Below are 24,615 nucleotides of genomic sequence, written 5' to 3'. Positions count from 1 at the left end.
GGAAAGAGAAGCCGCAGAGGGCAGGGAGGTACTTTTGTGTGCGGAGAGGGGACCAAGACAGTGAGGAGAATATGGGAAAAGCCCCCCTCCCAAAAGCAGCTGGAGAGAAAGTGGAAAATTGGAAACAGCTGCAGGGACTGAGCTAAAAAGGGAGAAAGGAGAAAGGAGAGGGTTTAGATTCCATTAAGACTGTAAACAAGGGGAGTGCAGAGTCTGCAACTCTGCAGCTAGATACCTAGAGGTGCTCTGGTGGGAAAGGTGAGTCCCCAGGAGCAGAGAGGGGTCCAGGAGGTTCTTGGGCCACACGGGAAGCAGTTCCACTGCTGGAAGGACACTTGGTAGAGGTTGTGAGGCAACCTGGGCCCAGCAGACCCCAGAGAACAGCCACATCCACTCATGCTGGAACAAGGTCTTTAAGCATGAAGCCTGGTGCCAGATGTGTGTTGTAATTTTCCATAATCCCTGAAATGCTGCTGCTACACTATCTCGCAAACTTTTTCTGGGGTGGGCTGGCACCTGGCTGCAGTCTCTGGGCATCGGCAGCAGCATGGTCCCATGAACTTTCCTGGGTGCAACCGGCATTCTGCCATTGCTCAGTGAGAGCCTCCACAGAAGGGAGTAATGGGTCAAAGCCACAGTCCCTCAGAAGTAAAGGGTCAGGGAAAACAGCCACATCTAAGACAAAACTCGGGAGAAAAGTACTACCTGGGGCTTGGTCATGAACAGTGAAGAAGCAGGGAGTGGACAAAAGCTGAGGACAAAGGGCGAATGCTGATGGGGAGAACAGAGTTCCAATATAGAGATTGGGTAGCTGGGTGATGCCATTTCACCACTCCCCCATACGTGCATATGCACCTACAAGCGCCACAACAATCCACCCCAGTAAGCTAGCAGCACCATCTAGTGGAGAACGGAGCTGTTACACTAAGCCCCGCCCAACTGGGCCAACCTCACTCTTCAAGAACACAAGTCTCACTGCCTGCTTAGTTTATGAACGATAAGGCGCTTCATAGTCTGACTTCTAGGGGAAAACAAAGTAATTTCAGTCGTACTTCAGTCTGTTAGCAGGTCCATCTATTCAATTTTGTTTCTTTTTTTTCTTTTTTTTTTCTCTTTTTCATTTCTTTTTCATGAATACAGAAAGAGGAAAAATTCACTTTTATTTTCAATTTTTATTAAAAATTTTTTTTCTTTAAATGTTTTACTATATTTTTTACTTTTGTGTAAATTTTTAAATTCTATTTTACTTCCATCATTTGTGTATTCATTTTTTTCAAATTTACAAATGATTTCATTTTTTTCCTTTTTCTCTTTTTCGTTTCTTTTTGTTGAATACAGAAAGAAAAAATTCACTTTTATTTTCAATTTTTATTAAAAATATTTTTCTTTATTTTTTCTATTATATTTTTTACTTTTGTGTAAATTTTTTCAAGTTCTAGTTTACTTCCATCATTTCATTTTAGTCTACTTCAGTGTATTCATTTTTCCAAATTTTCAAATGATTTCCATTTTTTTTTCTTCTCTCCCATTTTTTTCTCCAATCTATCAAGCCACTTTCAACACTGAGACCAAAACACACCTAGGATCTAGCATCATTTATTCGATTTTGTGTGTGTGTGCATGTGTGTGCTTTTAATTTTTCAATTTTAATATTTTTTTAATTTTAATTTTTTTAATTTTAATTTTTGCTACCTCATTAATTCCTTTTCTCCCTTCAAAATGATGAAATGAAGGTATTCACCCCAAAAGAAAGAGCAGGAAGAAACAACAGCCAGGGACTTAAGAAATACAGATACAAGCAAGATGTCTGAACCAGAATTTAGAATCATAATAATAAGAATACTAGCTGGAGTCAAAAATAGATTAGAATCCCTTTCTGTGGAGATACAAGAAGTAAAAACTAGTCAGGATGAAATAAAAAGTGCTATAACTGAGCTGCAATCATGAATGAATGCCACGGTGGCAAGGATAAAAGAGGCAGAACAGAGAATCAGTGATATAGAGGACAAACTTATGGAGAATAATGAAGCAGAAAAAGAGGAAGATTAAGGCAAAAGAGCACAATTTAAGAATTAGAGAAATCAGTGACTTGTTAAAAAGGAACATCAGAATCATACGACTCCCAGAAGAGGAAGAGAGAGAAATAGGGATAGAAGGGTTATGTGAGCAAATCATAGCAGAAAACTTTCCTAACCTGGGGAAAGACACAGACATCAAAATCCAGGACGCACAGAGGACCCCCATTAGATTCAACAGAAACCGACCATCAACAAGGCATATCATAGTCAAATTCACAAACTACTCAGGAAAGGAGAGAATCATGAAAGCAGCAAGGGAAAAAAAGTCCTTAACCTACAAGGGAAGACAGATCAGGTTTGCAGCGACCTATCCACAGAAACTTGGCAGGCCAGAAAGGAGTGGCAGGATATATTGAATGTGCTGAATCAGAAAAATATGCAACCAAGAATTCTTTATCCAGCAAGGCTTTTGTTCAAAATGGAGAGATAAAAATTTCCCAGACAAACAAAAATTAAAGGAGTTTGTGACCACTAAACCAGCTTTGCAAAAAATTTTAAGGGGGTCTCTCTGAGGGGAGAAAAGATGAAAAAAATAAATAAATAAATACATACATACATACATACATACCAAAAGCAACAAAGATTAGAAAGGACCAGAGAACACCACCAGAAACTCCAACTCTACAAGCAACATAATGTCAATAAATTTTTCAGTACTCACTCTAAATGTCAATGGACTCATGAATGCTCCAAGCAAAAGACATAGGGTAACACAATGGATAAGAAAACAAGATCCATCTATATGCTATTTACAAAAGACCCACTTTAGACCTAAAGACACCTTCAGATTAAAAGTAAGGGGATGGAGAACCATCTATCATGCTAATGGTCAACAAAAGAAAGCCAGAGTAGCCATACATATATCAGACAATCTAGACTTTAAAATAAAGACTGTATCAAAAGATGAAGAAGGGCATTATATCATAATTAAGGGGTCTATCCACTCAGAAGACCAAACAATTGTAAACATTTATGCACCAAATGTGGCAGCACCCATATATATAAACCAATTAATCACGAACATAAAGAAACTCATTGATAGTAATACCATAATAGTAGGAGAGTTCAACACCCTACTCACAGTAATGGACAGATCATCTAATCAAAAAATCAACAAGGAAACAATGGCTTTGAATGACACACTGGACCAGATGGAACAGATATATTCAGAACATTTCATCCTAAACCAGCAGAATATACGTTTTTCTCCAGTGAACATGGAATGTTCTCCAGCATAGACCACATACTGGGACACAAATCAGCCCTCGGCAAGTACAAAAAGATCAAGATCATACCGTGCATATTTTCAGACCATAACACTATGAAACTCAAAATCAACCACAAGAAAAAAATTTGGAAAGGTAACAAATACTTGGAAACTGAAGAACACCCTAGTAAAGAATGAATGGGCTAACCAATCAATTAAAAAGGAAACTAAAAAGTATATGGCAGCCAATGAAAATGATAACACCACAACCCAAACCTCTGGGACACAGCAAAGTTTGTCATAAGAGGAAAGTATATAGCAATCCAGGCCTTCTTAAAGAAGGAAGAAAGATCTCAGATACACAACCTAACTTTATGCCTTAAAGAGCTGAAAAAAGAATAGCAAATAAAACCCAAAACCAGCAGAAGACAGAAAATAATAAAGATTAGAACGGAAATTAATGCTATTGAAACCAAAAAAACAGTAGAACAGATCAATGAAACCATAAGCTGGTTCTTTGAAAGAATTTACAAAATTAATAACCACTAGCCAGTTTGATCAAAAAGAAAAAGGAAAGGACCCAAATAAATAAAATCAAGAATGAAAGAGCAGAGATCACAACCAACACAGCAGCAATAAAAACAATAATAAGAGAATATTATGAGCAATTATATGCCAATAAAATGGGCAATCTGGAAGCAATAGACAAATTCCTAGAAACATGTACACTACCAAAACTGAAACGGGAAGAAATAGAAAATTTGAACAGACCCATAACCAGTAAGGAAATTGAATTAGTAATTAAAAATCTCCCAAATAACAAGAGTCCAGGGCCAGATGGCTTTCCAGGGGAATTCTACCAAACATTTAAGGAAGAGTTAACACCTATTCTTGAAGCTGTTCCCAAAAATAGAAATGGAAGGAAAACTTCCAAAGTCTTTCTATGAAGCCAGCATTACCTTGATTCCAAAACCAGAGACCCCACTAAAAACCCCACCAATTTCCCTGATGAACATGGATGTAAAAATCCTCAACAAGATATTAGCCAACCAGATCCAACAATACATTTTAAAAAATTATTCATCACGACCAAGTGGGATTTATACCTGGGATGCAGGGCTGGTTCAATATCCACAAAACAATTAACGTGATTCATCACATCAATAAAAGAAAGGACAAGAACCATATGATCCTCTCAATAGATGCAGAGGAAGCATTTGACAAAATACAGCATCCTTTCTTGATAAAAACCCTCAAGAAAGTAGGGATAGAAGGATCATACCTCAAGATTATAAAAGCCATATATGAACGACCCAATGCTAATATCATCCTCAATGGGGAAAAATTGAGAGCTTTCCTCCTAAGGTCAGGAACAAGACAGGGATGTCCACTCTCACCACTCTTATTCAACATAATATTGGAAGTCTTAGCCACTGCAATCAGACAACACAAAGAAATAAAGGCATCCAAATCAGCCAGGAGGAGGTCAAACTTTCATTCTTCACAGATGACATGATACTCTATATGGAAAACCCTAAAGATTCCACCAAAAAACTGCTAGAACTGATTGATGAATTCAACAAAGTTGCAGGATACAAAACCAATGCACATAAATCGGTTGCATTCGTATACACCAAGAATAAAGCAACAGAAAGAGAAATCAAGAATTCAATCCCATTTACAGTTGCACCAAAAACCATAAAATACCTAGGAATGAATCTAACCAAAGAGCTGAAAAATGTATACACTAAAAACTATAGAAAGCTTATGAAAGAAATTAAAGAAGACACCAAAAAATGGAAAAAGATTCCATGCTCCTGGATGGAAAAAAAGATGAAATCTTGCCATTTGTGACTACGTGGATGGAACTGGAGGGTATTATGCTAAGTGAAATTAGTCAGAGAAAGACAAAAATCATATGACTTCACTCATATGAGGTCTTTAAGAGACAAAACAGATGAACATAAGGGAAGGGAAACAAAAATAATATTAAAACAGGGAGGGGGACAAAACATAAGAGATTCATAAATATGGAGAACAAACAGAGGGTTACTGGAGGGGGTGTGGGAAGGGGGATGGGCTAAATGGGTAAGGGGCATTAAGGAATCTACTCCTGAAATCATTGTTGTACTATATGCTAAGTAATTTGGATGTAAAATAAATAAATAAATAAATAAATAAATAAATAAATAAATAAAATTAAAGACTAGAAGAAAAAAATAAATAAACATTTAAAAATTATTGAAAAAAAAGAAAAAGAAAACATTTCCATCTCCAAGAGAAACAAAAAGAACAAAATACTTAGAAATAAAATTTAACCAAAAAGTGAAAAACTTTTGCATTGGAAAACTACAAAAGATAATTGAAAAAAAAATTAAAGAACACCTAAACAAGGGAAAACACATCCAAAATTCATGAAGTGAAAGACAATATTACTAAGATAGCAATATTCACCAAAATGGATTTGCAGATTCAACACAATCCCTATCAAAACCCAAGTGCTTGTTTTTTTGGTTTTTTTTTTTTTGCAGAAATTGACAAGCTGATCTTAAAATTCATATAAAAGTGTAAGGGACCCAGAATAGCCAAAACAATCTTGATAAAAGAACAAATGTGGAGGACTCACACTTCCCAAATTCAAAACTTATGACAAAGGTACAATAATCAACACTGCTTGATGCTGACATAATGATAGATACATAAATGGAATAGAACTCAGAATTCAGAAATAAATACATACATTTATGATCAATTGTTTTTCATCAAGGTGCCAAGACCACTCAATGGAAACAAGTCTTATCAAGAAATAGTGCTGAAATGGGTGCCTGGGTGGCTCAGTTAGTTAAGCGTCCAACTTCAGCTCAGGTCATGATCTCACGGTTTGTGGGTTCAAGTCCCATGTCTGGCTCTGTGCTGACAGCTCAGAGCCTGGAGCCTGCTTTGGATTCTGTGTCTCCCTCTCTCTTTCTGCCTCCTCCTGCTCATTCTGTCTCTCTCTGTCTCTCAAGAAAAATGTTTCAAATAAATTTAAGAAATAGTGCTGAAACAACTGAATCCACATGCAAAGGAATGAAATTGGACCCCTACCTCACACCATATACAAAAATTATATATACACCATATTAAAAGTATAGTAAAATATATCAAGGATCTAAATGTATGAGCTAAAGCTATAAAACAGATAAAAGCAGAGGAGCAAATCCTTGTGACCTCAGATTCGACAATGTTTCTCAAACATGATACCAAAAGCACAAGTAATAAAAGAAAAAAATAAATTGACATTACCAAAGTTGACAACTTTTATTCTCAAAGGATACTTACTATGAAAAAAAAAATGAAAAGACAACCCACAGAATGGGAGAAAATGGTTGAAAACCATATAACTGATAAAGATCTAGTATAAATAAAACATAAAGAACTATTTTGACTCAACAATAAAATAAATAACCCAATTACAAACTGTGCAAATAATCTGAATATACATTTCTTCAAATCACATATAAAAATGGCCAATAAGATATTACAAGATTCTCAGCATGATTAGTTACTAGGGAAATGCAAGTCACAATCATGAGATACCATGTCGTATCTGCATGAATGGCTATAATAAAAAAGAGACAATAACAAATATTGGTAAGGATGTGAAAAATTTGAAACTCTCACACATTGCTTGTGGAAATGTAAAATGGTGCAACCACTATGGAAAACATTTTGGCAGTTCCACAAAAAGTTAAACATGGAATTACCATATGATCTAGCAGTTCCTCTACTAGGTATATATCCAAGGGAATTGGAAGCATATGTCCACTCAAACACTTGTGCATTCATGTTTACATCAGCACTGTTCATAATGGCCAAAACATGGGGGAAAAACAAAATACCCATCAATGAATGCATAAACAAAATATGATGTATTCATACAATTAAATATTATCCAGCCACAAAAAGGAATGCGGTAGTGATACATGCCACAACATAGATGAACCTTGAAAACATTATGCTAAGTGAAAAGTGTCAGTCACAAAAAGTCAAATATTACATGATTCCATTTAAATGAAATGTCCAGAAGAGGCCAATATGGACACAGAAGGTAGATGAGTGATCACCATGGTCTGTGGGGTAGGAAAGAATAAAAGTGACTGCTAACAGGCATCGATGGGATGATGGAAATGTTCTGGAATCAGACACTGGCAGTGGTAGCACAACTCCGTGAATTTACTAAACCACTGAAATGTATATTTTAAATTTTTTAAATGTTTATTTATCTTTGAGAGAGAGAGACAGAGAGAGACAGAGTGCAAGCAGGGAAGGGGCAGAGAGAGAGGAAGACACAGAATCTGAAGCAGGCTCCAGGCTCTGAGCTGTCAGCACAGAGCCCAATGCAGGGCTCGAACTTGCGAAATGTGAGATCATGCCTGAAGCCAACACCAAGAGTCGGACGCTTAACCAGCTGAAGCCACCCAGGCACCCCTGAAATGTATACTTTAAAAGAATGAATTTTATGATTTGTGCATTTTATCTCAACTTTTTTTAAAAAAGGAAAGAAATATGAATAATATCAGTATCTCTCTCGAAAGGTTGCTGTGAAAAGTAAAAATTTTTTTAAAAAAGACATCTACGGCAGTTAGCACAGTGCCAGAATGGATGATACTAATGATGGTGGTGGTGGTGGTGGGGTCATCATCTCATGAAGTATCTTGTGCTACTGGCTTAAGGCCCAAATTTAAAACCCAAGAGTGATCCATCCGCATTTTGCTTTATTTTGTTCCCCTTTTATTTCTCCTCACACTCCTGTCCCACTGTTTCCAGCCTTTCTGGATCTGGTCCTAGTTCTCAACTCTTCTTTCCAATTCACTCTCATCCCACTCTCAGTAATCTCTGACAGTCTTCTCCCCTGCTTTACTAGCAAAATTAGGATATGTCAAAATTGTCCCAAGTAGCTGCATCTTCTGACATACAGCACTAGCACAGAGACTTCTTCAACACCCACCCACACAACAAGACAGAAACCTCAGTTTGGGCGTGTGAAGAGAGGAGATAATTTTGGAAACTAGGAGCCTGTGTCATCATTTTAATGAAATAATAAAAGATTTTTTGATTTGCACCCATTTGCAATGTTACTATGCACAGACAAGCTTCTCGGAGAAGGTGATCCATCAGTCAGCCATCCCATTGAGAGCAGGGGAGAAACAAATCTCCACCCAGTACATATCATAAAAATGGAAATCAAGGAGACTGTTCATTAATGCAGATTATTTTTAAGCTTGGCATGGCTTTGCTCTGCCGAGATGAATACATACAGGAGAAATTCTCAGTGGGCCTTGAGTTCTTGGTAATATATAGTCCTTATTACCTCACTGACTAATGAACCTTCAAGCTCAAGAGAAGCAACTTGTGATCACCATGTTTCCTGCAGACGGACCAGTGATCAGAGCTGCCTGGAACAGGCCTCTCCATCAGACTCTGTGCCCCGAGCCATGGCACCTCTGATCTATCTCTGCCATTCTGAGCTGGTTTGTTCTCACCAAAACCAAAGAAGGAGTTTGTATTCAGGGTCTTTCAGCTACTTTTCAACCAAGCAAATGAGCACCAAGTAATCCAATTAGCTAATTAACAAAAGGAGTTAACGGCTGCAGATGCCCTAATATGATCCCCCCAGTATCCAGAATGTATTTTCAATACAGCCTTAAATCCCATAATCTGAGAGGCAGACTAACTAGGAAAATTTCAGGTTTTGAGAAAAAGCAATTAAAGATAATGTTTTCTTTCTTCGAGGATGGGAGGAGCTTTTCAAATACTTCAAATCGCAACATGCAGGCAGCACATACTGCAATCAGATTAGAGGTGCTTTTGACTCTGAACCTAACACAAGTGTATTCGACAGCTCTGAGCAGGCACTGCTGGTGGCAGGTAGCCTGCCTCTTTTTTTTTCTTTTTCCCTTCCTTTTTCCTTTTTCTCTCCGCACTCTGTCCCTCTCCCTCTCTCCCATTTTGTATTAGGTACCCTTAATGTGCCACTGTACTTCTTCTTTCTCCCATAGAATTTGATTAATAAAAATACAAACATTGCACAAAACAAGATGTGTGCCTTTCATGACATCAACCACCACAACAAAGGCAATCATTAGTGAGCATTCCTTAAATAGTAAGCCTAAAACCTGTGGTGTCCAAAAGTTCTTAAATGTGCCCACATATGAGTAAATAATTTTTTTATTATTTATTTTGAGAGAGACACAAAGAGAGTATGAGCAGGGAAGGGGCAGAGAGAGAGAGAGAGAGGAAATCTCAAGTAGGCTCCATGCAGAGCCTGATGCAAAGTTCAAGCCCATGAACTGTGAGTTCATGACCTGAGTTGAAATCAAGAGCCAGTCACTCAACCAACTGGGCCACCCAAGCGCACCTGTGTAAATGATTTTTAAGTGTACCTCCAATATATGTCTATATTTATTTATAAATTATATACATGTACTACTACTATGTGTTATATAAAGTACACTATAAAATATTCAAAACATTTAAAGGAAAATATTAAAACAAGGGTCAGCAAACTTTTTCTTAGAACACCAGATAGTAAATATTTTAGACTTTGCAGGCCATATGATCTTTGTTACAACCACTGAACTCTGCCATTGTAGCATGAATGCATCCATTGACAATATGTAAACAAATAGGTATGGCTATATTCTAATAAAGCTTTATTTACAAAGACAAGTGGTAGGTTGGATTCAGCCCATTGGGCCATATTTTACCAACTCTTAAATTAAAACATAAATAATAGTAAAAGTCCTAACTACTTTTTCTATACCCATGCTGAACAATATGAAAAGAAATGGGATTAGATTTAATTCACCAATTCTCAATTGCTATCCAGAAAATAATTTCCTTTTTTATTTCTATATACTGAGGCACATGGTAAAAAACACAGCCAAGTTGAGACGCAAATGCTAAGCTTCAGGCTGACCTCACTTCTAGGTGTATAATTTATTCTACAAATTATATTTCTCATCAACTCTGTGGTTCAGATTTATGCTTCAATGAAATGTCAAATTACTATGTGTCTTGGGCCTTTGGGGTTTCAAGCAAGTGATCAAAGACATAGACATCAAATTAGAAAATCCCAATGGACTACTGAAAAATGAAAATTAAATTCCAGATAAAGTCCTAACACCCATGCATGTATATATGTGTATATGTTAAATTGAGTAAACAAATCTTGTCACCTTGATCTTTAAAAATGTTATTGCTGATGCTGTTGTGCTGAATCCAGTATTGTTCCTTGTTAATCTATACCTAGGAATCTTGGAAATTTTTGACAAATTATTAAAGTCATCTATATTGAATCCAGTTGAAATGGGAAAAAGAAGACCAACGAATGTAACAGTGTTGGAGTATCAGGTACCAGTATCATCAGCACTGAAGATTTTTTTTTTTCTTGCTTCCCTGGCATAGAAAATCCTAACACCTCACTGGCATAGTTAGACGTCAGCTCTTCAACCATCTCAGTAGAGCCATCTCTATGATGATTTAGTAATAATTTCACCAAACAAAATGGAAGCTATTTTAATCATTTTAGTCAAATTGAATGTGTCAAGCAGAAATACTATGAATAGAGGCAACACTAATTCAAGATTAAATCTTCAGTCCCAACAAACCCACATGAAGCAAAGAAAAGAGATCACATGGCCCAAGAAGATGCTAGCAATTAGGAAACTTGGTTCTCATGCAGTCTGAATACAACTAATTTCTTTTTTTTAAGTTTATTTATTAATTTTTAAGAAAGAAAAAGAGCATGAGCGAGGGAGGGGCACAGATAGAATCCAAAGCAGGTTCTGTACTATCACCACAGAGCCCAACGTGGGACTCAAACTCACAAAACTGTGAGATCATGACCTGAGCTGAAATCACAAGTTGGACACTTAACCAACGGCTACCCAGGCATCCCCAAATGCAACCAGTTTCAATGTTCTAAGCATCAGTTTTCTTATTAATATTATAATAAATACATGACTTACAGAGCTATTGGGAGATTAAAATCAAATAAAGTACATGAAAGTGTCTCAGAGTGCCTGACACACAACAGGTACTCAGTAAATATTTTAAAGGTTTTTTTTTCCTTCTTCCTTTATGTACTTCAATATTATCATCCCTAAAACAAACAAAAAAAATCTCTACCAAATTCATAACTATGAAATTCAAGAGATAATTGATGAAAAGAAGTATCTTGTAAAATGGAAAAATCTAAGCTCACAGAGGATATGGGTAAGATTAAAATTTACCCAAATTGTCTTGGTATATTGCTACCTCCTCATACTCCACACAAGATATATTTTGGTCACCTGAAGAAAAAGAAATCCTCTACATCTCCCCTTCAAAAGAGTTTGCCCCAGGTTGATGCTTTCCATGCCTCCCCCTTTCCATGTCTATCAGCAAAGGCTCTTCCTTATGCCATTTCAAACACCATACACAGAGAATACTATGCCCCAAAGACCACTTTTCCCTAAGCCTATCAGCACCAGTCCTGACACACCCAACCCAAATTGAAGGTGATTAAGAAAAACAAAGGAGAAAACCAATTCCTTCTTCTTCTTCTCCAGCATCTCAGGATATCACCACAAGTCTCCAAAGCATTTACATTTTCTACATGGAAGTTGTGCTAGCTGGTTATTCATGTAGCGTGACTTGAGGGAGAACAAATGGCCTGAATATTCAAAACTGATTACCATACATGACTTAAAATCTCATCATTACCAATTTTTTTAGTCATGGATAAATTCATGAGATATTTCTGGTTTTCCAGTCTTTAAGAAACAGAGTAGGATTGTATTTCTTACTCCCGCCTTGTGGTTCGGTGTGGCCAAGTGACTGGTTCTGGCAAATGAGTGGCAATCGAAAGTCTCATGTGTAGCAGCAGGCTGGGAGGATGTAAATGCCAGTGGGAATGCTTCCAGAGTGCTTTCTCTCCAACAATACAGTGACTTGCACCATTCAAGATGGTGGCTGCTCTACAAACCAAGGTGAGGATACATAACCAGGGCCCACAAGCACTTCATGAGAGACATGTGGCATGAGCATAAAACAAACCTCTCTTGTATCAAGTCACTAAGATTTTTTTTAATTTTTGTTTCATGTTTATTTATTTTTGAGAGAGACAGAAACAGAACACAAGTGGGGGAGGGGCAGAGAGGGAAGAAGACACAGAATCAGAAGCAAGCTCCAGGCTCCACAATGTCAGCACAGAGCCCAATGCAGGGCTCAAACTCAAGAACCATAAGATCATGACCTGGCTGAAGCTGTATGTTTAACCAACTGAGCCACCCAGGCACCCCTCAAGTCACTAAGATTTTGAAGTCATCTGTTAATGAAGCATAACCCAGCCCAACCTGAGAGTTACTCCAACGAAACTAGCCAACAAGTTTCCCTGAAAGGCAGATTTTAACTCAATGTTATCAGTAATTAATATAAAAACAATCAATTAACAAATTAACCCTAGGAAAGAGCACATTTTTAAAGAAATGAAATATAGATAAAGACCAAAATCATTAACACTCAATATTCCAACATATGGCATAGTGCCAAGGAAGACAGGGCAGAGATAGACAGTATAGGAACTTCCTCTGAGCATATAATGGCCTAAGAGCTATAATATATCTAGATTTAGCAATTAGTATAATTATAATTACAAATATTTAATGAGAACTTACTATATATTAAGCATTATGCTAAGCACTTTACATCAAATGATACCTCATTTAATCCTTACAATAACCTTAGGAGGTAAAAGGCTATCTGAGCTTTATGTAGGCAATGAAGAAAGTAATAAGAAGATAAATTACTTACAGGTCTGTCTAAAGTAAAACCAGTCTCTCAACAGATAATAGATATAAAGAGATAGATGATAGATAAATAGAAGGAAGGAAGGAAGGAAGGAAGGAAGGAAGGAAGGAAGGAAGGAAGGAAGACATAATTATAGATTAAAAAAACACATGAATCTTCCCTTATTTGGCAATATTGAATATTTGCATTGCAGATTCTTGCCAGAGAACATAACCAGGTTCTCTGTTCTCTGGTCCTTATCTAAGGCTCAATGATAAAAATAATCATTTTTCCCAGGAGACTGTCTGCAGAATATGCACTCTGCCCCTTCTCTGAAATGAATAGTTCTTAATAATTGGGAGCAGGGCACAGACTCCCCTATAAATCTTATTTTCCTAGAAAAATATATGTACAAAGAATTTTAGAAGATCCACAGAGAGCCCATTGAGCCTCATTATAGATTCCTCAGGGGAAACTGGTCACTAAATAGCTTTTTCTAGTAACTGTCTTGGGGCCCCTGGACATTGTCTCTATAAGCATACATTCCCAGTCACATGCTGGGTCCTTGTCCTGTTCCTGCAGAGGCCTGGGTTGAGGCTTGATGCAAAGGAACGCTCTGGTACGTGCATGTTATAGCAGTGCAGTTACTCAAATGATACGTCCTCTCCAAAGTATCGGAGGAGATACAGACAGGAGGCATTTTGATGAAGGTGATTTCTCAGCTCCAACAGAGGGTGTTGTCTTTGGCCTCCTCAGCATGAGGTCCAGCCACGTCCAAGCAAACTGTATTCTAAACCTCTCATACCCCAAACATGCCATCTTGAAACACAAGCATAATTACATTATAGGATTGCTAAACCAAAGCACTACACTTCACTCCCTTAAAATGTTTCCTTTTAAAGGGCCAACATGCCTCCTGTCTAATCTTCCTCATACCAAATCCCACCAAGACTAGACACCCACAGCTGCTGATAGAGGAAATCCCTTTCTCGAGAAGATAAGTATCCGTGTAATGTTAAGTGACAAAAGCAGGTTACAGCTTTCCATGCAAAATGAACATCCACACCATCATTGTTTGTAAAAACAATGGGAAAAATACCAAAATGCTAAATAGCAATTATCTCTAGAGGGTGAGATTGATAGTAAGAGTTCTGTTTATAATATTTTCTGGGTTTTTTTTTCAAAGTCTCTGCATAAGCTTACGTTTATAATGTTCATAATCAGAAAAAAAAAATGCCATAAAAAGTATGTGAGAATCATTAGCTCTTGCTAACATCTTCAAAGACATTGTGAGCCCTTACAGTAGAGGCAGACAAGGGCTGAATATTTATGTGCTAACAGCTTTATGTTCATTATTTCATTTAATCTTCACAAAAGGACTATGTTATAAACATTATCCACCTTTTCAGCTGAAAGGGGAAAATCTGACATTTATGGAGGCTTAAGAAATGTACCCACAATCACATGGTTAGGAGATAGCAGAGCTGAATATTAAACTCAGGCCTGTCTGTCTTCTACAACCTCGACACTTTCTACTATTCCTCAAATGATAGAAATAGTCAAACAATAAAAGTGACATTTTACCTTCCAAGTCTCAGCCATAACTGGTGAAGAAACGGCTGTGTTTTGTGGACTGTGCCCATGCTGGCGGGAACATCGAAGCTTCTCCCCTTTGAATGCCAAGGCTGCCAACCCACTAGATACATGACTTCTCTCCATGAAGCGCAAGGAAGTTGCAGAACTTGAAGAAATGTGAGAACCGAACTTGGTAGTCAAGTAATGAGCCTTAACAAGGCAATAAGGTCACTGCCTGCAGGAGCAGACCAAGAGACAGCAGTCACCACTCCAGAATACAGGCTTCCACACAGGCCTGCCCAGCTTTCTGGTACTTTCCCAAAGTTTCCTGGAGGAAAGCAGTGTTTCTCCTCATTGCAGGGCTGGCCTGGGGCCCCAAGCAAAGCGGTACCTGGCTGGAATTTGCATCAGATGGCTGAGAGGCTGGCTCTGTGGCTTGGAGCCTGGGGCTTAGTGGCCCGGTTGGTGCTTCACTCCAGTTATCTTTCTGTGAAGAAACACTCTGCATAATTTACAGAGCTTGCACTGCTAATCTCTACCAGCTGTCTCACAAATGCCTGTATTGAACTAAAGTGAGGCTTCAGGGAGCTGGAGGAAGAGCCAGAAGAATTCCTTCTGATGGGTCATCTTTGACAGCTGTGACTTTAAAATAATGGGCTTTGGAAGCATTCTGTAAACCCATGTGTTCATCAGGGTGTCACTGACTCCAAGAGCACTCTGATGCTTTCTCTCCCTTCTCAAACCCACTCTATGACCAGAAAGAAACAGAAAAGAAAACCATCTCCTGACAGCACTAGGAATAGGGAGGGGTGGACCACTGCCCGATCAGAAATGCTTTACAGCCTTCCAGAAATTAAAAAGGGGATGGGATAGTTCTGGTCTGTAAATAGATGGATGAGGCCACAGCCCAGAATATGCTGAGAAAAGTCCGTGGAATGGGAGGTGAGCTTCCCCTCAGATGTGCACTTCTTCCATGACTTGGAGTATACAAATTTACCACAAACTAAGTGGTTTAAAACAACACCAATTATCTTGGTTCTTTGGCAGTTCAGGAGTCTGAAATGGGTCTTACAGACCAACCAAAGGCTGTGTTCTTTCTGGAGGTTCTAGGGGAAATGTGTTTCCATGTCTTCACTACTTTCTAGGGGCTGCCCACTCTCCCTGGTCCAGGGCCAAGCACCCTGCCAATGCTCCCGCTGTCATGTCTCCATCTCTGGCTCTGTCCTTACAGCCTACCTCTCACAATAACCTTTGTGATTATTTGGGCCACCTGGATAATCTAGGATACTCTCCCCATCTCAAGATCCCTAACTTAATCATATTGCAAAGTCCCTATTGCTAGGTAAGGCAATGTATTCAGAAGTTCCAGGGATTAGAATGTGGACGTCTTTGAGGGCCATTATTCTGACTAGCACATATGATAAGATGATACAGAGTGGAGTAAGAAGCAGGACAAAAAATAAGGCTTTAGATACAAGATAGTTCCAAGCAGCTATACAAGTTGGTGCCACATACGGTGGTCAGAACAATTGGTAACACTTAAATGCTTGCCCTTGGAATAAAGCTGTATAAACACTCTCCAAAAAAAATTGAACAGTCTGCCAGGGAAGGTCTAATTCCCACACAAAAGAGAAAGATCAAGAAGAACACACAAAACAACTAATCCCAGAGGAAAGAGAGATGGGGGCGGGGGGCAGAGATTTAAAGTTTTTAGTTAGTATCCTCACAAAGATGTTAAAAGTTTTACATTCATTAAACAAGAATAGTCTGCCATGAAAAGGGAGCAATTCTATAAATATTCTTAGAAAAGAAGATCGTGATTTTTAGAACAAAAATACAACAGGTAGCCTAGATAAAGCTGAAAACAACTTCAGATCCTAAGGCAGAGACAAGGGTAGAAAATACAAATGAAATGGAAGATAAACACAGAAGGCCCAACCAACATCCATCTAACAACAGTTTCTGAAGGAGAAGAAAAAACAAATAACAACAACAACCAAAAACAAAAACAGAAACAAAAAAACACCACAGGAAAAATATTAAGGAGCATAAATAACCAACAAAATAAGATAAAAAAATTTTCCTGAACTGAAGAGACAGATGATTCTTCTTTTGAGAGAGGCAGATGAGTGCTGACCACACATCCTCACAAAACTATAGATGGCCTCAATGAGTGAAAAGACTCAGAAGTCTCCACAGACATAAATTTTTTTTTGTTTGTTTAACCAACCAAACAAACAAACAAAATGCCTCACCTACCAGGGAACGCAAATCAGTTTTCAATAGTAACATTATTTAGAAGACAATGAGTCATGATTTCAAAGCTCTGTAGAAAATTATAATATTGAATCTAAAATTCAGATCTTCAGACAAACTATCTAAGGTGACGAGGGGAAAAAAATCAATACATTTTCTGACAGGTTTCAGGAAGTTTGCTCAGGAAAGGCATCTGGCAAGTTGCATTTTTATTTTAATGTACCTGGGAGTTACTGTCACAGAATAAAGAGACGAGGAAGGGGTAGACTAGAATACAGCTGCAGCAGACACCACAGCTAGCTCACCCAATACCCATGCCAACCCCCTTTCTGTGAGTCTGTATGCTACAGAGACAAAGGTCAGAAACTCCCCTTCCCCTGTTGTCAGTAGCCAGCTGCCTTAGGAGGTAACATGGTATTTTCTGAGGCAGCTGGCTATAAACTCTCTTCTCTCTTTCGTAAGATCCCAGGCCAGGTGCTGAGTAGCAGGCTACCAAGCAGAGGCATTTTTTCCCAAAATTCTCATTTTGGGCTTGGGGGTTTCTCCTGGATAAAACATTCACTCCTGGCCCTGTCACATCTTCTCTGAAGAACGCAGAAGTTCTGTAAACCACATATTACCCTGACATATATCACTTTCTGCTTAAATGAACTAATGTGGATTCTGTGGCCTGACTTTGGGGATTAGGAATAAGAGTAAGGAAGGTTAGGACAAGTAGCTGTTGCCTTCATTCTAAATGCTTCTGTCTTACTTTATTTTTTGCGATGTGCATGCATTATTTTCAATAGACATTTTTTTTAATTTTAATGTAGTAGTGGGCAAAAGAAATGAGGTCTTTTGTCTAGTTCACAGATTAGCAAGCCCAAATGAGCTGAAAACATGTGCACAGTTCTTCAATTCACCAGTAACCAAAGAAATGTAAGTCAAACTTATGCTATGCTTGTTAAACTGGCATAAATTTGGACGGAACATACCTATTACAGGTTGAGATGTGGAAAAATTCTACTTTCAGGTGGAAGTGTGAAATGTTACAGCCCCTTGAGAAACCAATCTGGAAACGCTGATTAAAATATAGATTAAAAATTTAAATATATGTACTCTTCAATTCAGCCAACTCAATCCTAGAAATCTATCCCACAGAAATAAATAAAACCGCCAGAACTTAAAAACTTTTTGTTATAATTGTTCCTCGTAGTAAACCCTAGTGTTAAAAAAGTAACCAATAGTGATTAAAAAATTGAAGAGATCAGGGTTCACCCACACTATACCTTTTAGAAAAATGGATCACCTATAACAGTTAATATAAGATATGGAGTTCCACAAAATGTGAAGTGAAAAATAACAAGCTCAAGAAAAGTGGGAAGTCACCCCAAATACAGCATATATTTTCCAATCTCTCTGTCACACTTCTATTTAAAACACCCTTCTTCCCTGACATCAACCTCTTACCTCTGCCTAAAAAGGCTTACCCATGTTGAATATAAATTAGCCTTACCATTTTAGAAGAGCAGTACAAAAATATGATTCAAAATATTCACCCAACAATCTTAAACCTCTGAATTTACAATAAAGAAGTAAATGTAAATGAGGCATATACAAGAAATTATATAATTTAAAAAAAAAAAGAAAGAAAACAATCCAAATGTTCATCACTGGGGGGAACAGGGCTAGTCAAAGGATTTATGATTTGTATGCTCCATAATATATTACACAGCCATTAAAAAGGATGATGGAAGTCATATCGATTTGTTAAAAACATGTGGGACTTACTGTGTAAGTGATAGAGGTCACTCACAGACAAACATGTTATGATTCAATAGCGTAAAGTTAGGTGTATTTACCTGGACATATATTCATATTTATTTATAGAGAGATTAAGGATTTCCCAAAATATTTTAACAGTGGTTAAATATGAATCTTTGAACTTGTGAGATTTGAGCTCATTGTAGTTTCTTGTGCTTTTTCATTTTTACATACTATTTTAATTTTTACCCAATTATATGTTATATTTTACAAACACAATAGTGCTATTTTCTAAAAGTTCCAAGTTTTAGACTGTCAAATTATATTTAATAGACTTAATAAAATAATAACTGGCATTTATTGAGCATTTACAATACACTCAGTACATGCTAAGTACTTGTACCTATGTTAACTTACTTGTCTTCACAACAAACTTATTAGTCAAGTACACTTATTATCCAAATTTTATAGTGAGGGAAGTGAAGTATAGAAAGGTTATTTACTTTAGAAATTCAAACTGCGATATTTTTGAATTTTTCTAAACAGTTTTGAAATGACAATGAAAAAAGTTTTCCATTTATCAGCACTCACCCCATTATCTAGAAGAGTCAACTAATCAGGACCCCTTATTCAATCTCTCATTCCCTAAGCCATCTGTTTTTAGCAGGAAGGTTTAACTCTTTCTGTTCTTATCAATGTGCCCTCTCCCCACTGTATTTTCTGCCACCCTTTGAAGCACAGCTATGGTGAGGCTTTCTAGCATTGGCTATACTCATTTACACGCACCAGTATCTGTGTGGTTATAAAACTATCCTTTACAAGATTTTCCTTCATGCTGTGACACTCAGAAGGCAAAAGAAACATAATAGATGACTCAAAGTTTTAATGCTTAAAGGTTTGTCACATGGGAAAAAAATGCTCAACAAACACAGCAACCCAATACCCATGCACTTCACATTTCAGAGCACGCAATGGATGAGATGTAATTACTGTGGTTAATTGGTTCCTGGTAAAATGTCACTGAGAATAAGAACTCATTAACATATCATTTCAATCACTGGAGACACCAGGTGCTCTTACTCAGGGTCTGCTCCATGGTATCAGTACTGACATCTTTCTCAGGGTTATTGCCCTCTTCAAAGGAGAAAATATAAACACCAATGTGTATATTATGATTTGGAACGTGTTCTCTACAGTTTCTGTAAAAAGTCATGCAAATTATCCAGCCAGGTAAACTTCTACATAATTCAGGGAGATCCATGTGAGATTTCTGTCTAAAAGCCTGACCTTTACACATTAAGCAGGTGTGTGAGTTTGACAAATATAAATGCAGATGAGTAAAAAATACTATCTCTGGCTTGTCTTTATTAATGCTATTTTGGAAAAAAAATGTAATTTATCAGACTGAAAGAAAAGCTGTTACATCAAGATTGTCTCACAGGTCATGTTTCCACATCAGGGAGTTAAATAAGCCCTAGAGATTAAAATAATTCAGGAAAAAGCCCTAAATGTATTCCACCAATTTTTAACATCATCTCTTCTGCTCTCATGTACCTCAGTATCCATATAGCTCCCATATCTCTAAACACTGCATGTTGAAATGAGAATGAGAATGATGATGAAAATAATGAAGGAGAAGAAGGAAGGGGAGGAGGGTAGAAAAAGGGGAGGAGGAGCAGTGGGAAGAGGAGGAGAGGAAGAGAAAGATGATAGTGGTGCTGATGGCAATGATGATAATGGTGGTGGTAGTGATCAAGATGATAGTGATAATGGTGAAGATAATGCTGGTGATGTTGATGATGAAGTGGTGGAGATGATGCTGGTAGTGATGCTGCTGCTGCTGCTGCTGGTGGTGATAAAGATGATGGTGATAATGGTGATGATGCTGTGATGTTGATGATGATGATGGTGATGGTGAAGGTGATGCTGGTGGTGGTGATAGCAATGATGATGCTAGTGATAATGGTAAAGATAATGCTGATGCTGGTGATTGTGGTGGTGATGTCAATGATAATGATGATGATGGTGGTAGTGGTGGTGGTGATGACGATGAGATAAAGATGATGGTGATAATGGTAATGATCATGGTGATTTCGGTGATGATGACGATGGTGACAGTGGTGGAGATGCTGGTGGTGGTGGTGGTGGTGGTGATGATGATGCTTATGCTTATGATGGTGATGGTGGTGAAGGTGATGCTGATGGTGGTGATGTTGGCGATGCTGGTAGGGAGATGATGGGTGCCTTCTTGCATTAGCCACAAGTACGCACTTCTAGGTTCTGAACATGCATGAGGACATTAAAAAGACAGTCATTGGAACTGAAAGAGAAACTACATTTCCACATTAGACATTTCTTCATTTTACTTTCTAATTTAGTTATTATTTTTAGCAACCAATCTCCATATCACCTTCCATGAGAAATACTTCTAACATTTCCAAACTTGTGGGGGATTTTAGCTAAATATATTCATCCTCAAAAAGGTGGGGGGAAGGATTTTCTCACCAGAAGACTGAACTTGTCTCTATGTGGAAAAGTTCCTTCCTGAAAAGCATTTGTGCTTTTCACAAAAATGAGTATTTATTAACATGGAAAATTGATTTTGAAATGTTGAGTAAAAAAAATCAGCTTACAGAATAGAATGCACAACATGAAAATCACTTTGTTTGGAGATATGACATTAATACATAGTCAACTCTGGGTTGTAGAATGATAGATGATTTTATGTTCTTGCAGTTTTTTGCTTTCCTACATTTTTCCAGACTTTTTTTTTTTTTTTGCAATGAGCATGCGATACTTTTGTGATGAGATAAAAATATTCTTTTAAGCCTCTGCAAAGAAAGAGGACATTTTTTCTGGCTGTAGCTGGAATACTAAAACTGTAAATGGAATGCTTATATGGAGGAAGCAATGAAACCTGAAAATACAGACCTCACTTCTCTGCTAGAGCTGAACTTACAGCAGTAAAAGGGCTCTCAGGGAGAAAAAAAGAAATAACATGAAGTGTTGAAGAGGAAACACTTGCAAGGGTCAGGGAGAGGTGTCTGAAAGAGGCAGAGTTCATTTCAGTTCAGCAAATACTTATTTATCATCTTCTCCATACCAAGCAGTGAGCTCCACAGCAAGATAGAGAATCCGAGTGTTTAGAGAACCTACAGCCCAGCAGGAGAGAGAGCAGTGGGAGCACCTGACTTCAATGCAGTGGCAAGAGTGTTCTGCATAGGTGGGCACTGGCTCCCATGAAATCCCAGAGAGACCCTAAAAACCAGCACGAGGGTAGATTTCTCAGAGATATACATATAGAAGGTGAACAAAACTAAAAGAGAGAAAGAAGTGAGGGTGTGTTCCAGGCAAAAGTAATGCCACTAACAAAGACACATCAGTGAACTGCAAGGTGCATTTGTGGAGCAACATACAGAGGCAGGTTGGTAGTGCTAGAGTACCAAGCAAGGCAGACAAGCTTATGGTGTTGGGAACCTCCACCCTTCTATATGAGACTAGGAAGGTTAGAATTTAACTGGTAAGAATGGAAATCCATTCATGGGTTTTAAGAGGGTTCACGATGCTAAGCCTTATATTCCCAATGATGTTAAGAACCCCCTCACCCTTTTGTGTTCCTGAAATGGCTTCACAAAAATACCCATCCTCCCCATGTGACCTATGCGAAACATGCCATCCACACTTTGTCATGACTCCAATAACACCATGGGTGCCTCCCTTGTTTGCCTTTGACAAGACTGAACACAGACCTTTCCCCTTTTGCCAGGCACAGACTATATTAGTTTCCGAGGGTGGCCATAACAAAGTGCCTTAAACTAGGTGGCTTAAAACAACAGAAAATTTTTTGTTTCACAGTTCTGAAGCCTAGAAGCTTGAAATCAAGGTGTTGGTAGGGCCATGCTCTCTCAAGACTGTATGGAACCATCCGTTCCATGCCTTTCTCTTAGCTTCTAGTGTTGCCATCAATTTTGTAATTACTGGCTCAAAGATGCATCACTCCAATCTCTGCCTCTGCATCATGTGGCCTTCTCCCCTATGGGTCATTATCTTCACTTCTTCTTGTAAGGACAGCAGCCATACTGGATTAAGGCTCACCCTAATGACCTCATCTTAACACAATTACATTCAGCAAAGACCCCATTTTCAAATAACATCACATTCATAAATACTGGTTTGGACCTCAACCTATCTTTTAGGGGGACACCATTTAACCTAGACCCTCCAGCTTCCCATTCTTTATCTCATAAATGATTCAAGCTCTTTGTTTCCCTGAAACTAGCTAGCCATAGGGGAAAACAAAAACAAAAACAAAACACACATTACTTAAGCAGATTACTGACTGAAGCTTTCCCCATTTAAAATACAAACCCAACTATAAATCACTCCATCTGTAATGTCCTTACCCCTCCCTATAAAATTCTAAGGCAAATCCACATTTCAGATCTGGGGTGCTTTCCTATTGCAACAGGCTGAATAAAATCAATCCACTTACTTGTTCAGTTTTTGTCTTTGACAGTGAGTAAAAGGTCATAGTCAAATCCTCTCATGTATTTTGAGCAGCAACCCGCAGGTAGGCCATGGCAGCAAGGGCTGATAGTCGATGCTTGAACTCTGCTCAGCCCCGACCCTGCCACAGGACCACACCTGCGCTCACACCTTCTTTGCTAAGAACATCAGCTGCTGACAGCTCTCAGGGACAGCTGAGGGAATTGCCTTAGCTTATTCACTGTGTACTCTAAAGACTAGACAGATGTGACAAGATAATGTATTCATGGTTTGTTTCTTCTAACTATAGGTATTTTCCTTCTCTACCCTCTAGCAAATATAAAAAGGGAGCCAGGCCCAGTGTTGCCTTCTCTCGTGCGTTTTTGTGTTGCAGAGGACAGAGGCACCCAAGAGATAGCACTCCCTTCCCCTATCCCCTTCTGTGTCCAAGACCCATTGCTCGGTGAAGCGGTTAGGCTGAATGGTCCCAGAGCAATGGATGGGGCAGGGCATGTGGCAGCAGCCATATCAAAAGCACCTGGGGGGTGCTTGGGTAGCTCAGTCAGTTAGGCATCCGACTCTTGATTTTGGCTCAGGTCTTGATCTCATAGCTCATGAGTTCGAGCCCTGCATCGGGCTCTGTGTTGAAGTGCTGAGCCTGCTTGGGATTCTCTCTCTCCCTCTTTCTCTGCTCCTCCCCTGCTTGTGCTCTCTTTCTCTCAAAATAAATTTTTAAAAAAATTTTTTTTGAAAAAGCATCTGGTATTTCTTTCCGAAAGAGCCTGGAAACAAGACAAGTTTTTCAGCCCCTTAAGGAGAGGTAACCAGAGTACCAGAGCTGGCTCAGGGATGCTGGGGAGACAGAATATTAAGAAAGGTGGCCGAGGGGTGCCTGAGTGGCTCAGTTGGTTGAGCGTCTGACTTTGGCTCAGGTCATGATCTCGCGGTCCGTGAGTTTGAGCCCCGCATCGGGCTCTGTGCTGACAGCTCAGAGCCTGGAACCTGTTTCGGATTCTGTGTCTCCCTCTCTCTCTGACCCTCCCCCGTTCATGCTCTGTCTCTCTCTGTCTCAAAAATAAATAAACGTTAAAAAAAAAAACTTAAAAAAAAAAAAGTGGCCGTGGGAACAGTAGCCAAAGACAGCATGCCACTGCTTGACAGGGAAGTAGTGTAGCCACCCACCTTCCAATAAACCTTGTAAATTTGAGCAGTGAGAACCACAGCCATCACAATGATGGGCTGTAGACCAGAGGGCTTTCTGCCATCCCCACTGCCCTGATCCTTGTTTGCCTGAGTGGAAATGGGGCAAACCTTCCAAACAGGATAGAGATCTAATTTCTCACCCTCTAGAGAATTAAAGCTCACAGTCAGAATAAATTTGATTTATAAAAAACAAGGTATTTCTCACCACCCCCCTCCAAGAGTGTGGACTAAAATTTTCACTGCTGTAGAGGCAAT

General features: G+C 38.5%; 1 long non-coding RNA gene across 2 annotated transcripts in view; it reads right to left on the bottom strand.

The window, feature by feature from the left end:
- Window positions 1-8,567: 8,567 nt before the first annotated feature.
- Window positions 8,568-24,615, bottom strand: part of LOC131503792 (uncharacterized) — a 101,333-nt gene continuing 85,285 nt past the window's right edge. For both annotated transcript variants that reach the window (XR_009257607.1, XR_009257608.1), the window contains one exon: window positions 8,568-14,908. This is a non-coding gene — a long non-coding RNA (uncharacterized LOC131503792). The remainder of the gene's footprint in view (window positions 14,909-24,615) is intronic.

This window comes from Neofelis nebulosa, chromosome 2, assembly GCF_028018385.1.
Source record: "Neofelis nebulosa isolate mNeoNeb1 chromosome 2, mNeoNeb1.pri, whole genome shotgun sequence".
Taxonomy (NCBI): domain Eukaryota; kingdom Metazoa; phylum Chordata; class Mammalia; order Carnivora; family Felidae; genus Neofelis; species Neofelis nebulosa.
The sequence above is the reverse complement of the archived record's forward strand: the minus strand, read 5'-3'. Positions and strand labels throughout refer to the sequence as shown.